This window comes from Poecilia reticulata, linkage group LG2 (genome assembly GCF_000633615.1).
Source record: "Poecilia reticulata strain Guanapo linkage group LG2, Guppy_female_1.0+MT, whole genome shotgun sequence".
Taxonomy (NCBI): Eukaryota; Metazoa; Chordata; class Actinopteri; order Cyprinodontiformes; family Poeciliidae; genus Poecilia; species Poecilia reticulata.
The window spans coordinates 10,730,304-10,730,970 of record NC_024332.1 but is presented as its reverse complement, the minus strand read 5'-3'; positions in this window follow the sequence as shown (position 1 = coordinate 10,730,970).

Sequence of the window (667 nt, the reverse complement as noted above, 5' to 3'; positions counted from 1 at the left end):
AGAGAGAGAGAGAGAGAGAGAGAGAGAGAGAGAGAGAAACAGAGAGAGAGAGAGAGAGAGAGAGAAAGAGAGAGAGAGAAACAGAGAGAGAGAGAGAGAGAGGGGGGTAAATAAATCTAACACTGAAGAATAAATAGATCTAAGATACTAAACTAGAGAAAGAAGGAATAACTAGACACAACAAATAAACATAAACTAGAATTACTAAGGAAGGACTGAAGTAAAGTAAAATAGAAGTAAGACAAATAAAATAAAAGACTAAAGAATAAACAAACCTCAAAACACAGGATCCTAGGAATATGTGGTTGTAATGTTTAGTTATTTTAAAGATAATATATTTTTCTTATGACTCATTTTGAGCTTGTTGTTTTGGTTTTATGTCTGTTTCATACGACTCTTTGGCCAATGTTGTTTTGAAGTGCTTTATAAATTATATTATATTTCAAACATATTTTTAAAAACAGAAAAGTGAACATGTGCAAAGATAAACAAGAACAAAATTATCTCACACTTTTCTGTTTGAAAAGGAGAAGGAAGAAGTGAACACTTTTATAATCCTCTTATCTCAAGTTAATATGTTTAATTTAATGTGAACAAAATATGAAAAATGTGAATAATTAAAAATGTCTTTACATTCCAAATGAGGAGTCAGAAACATGGATGACAT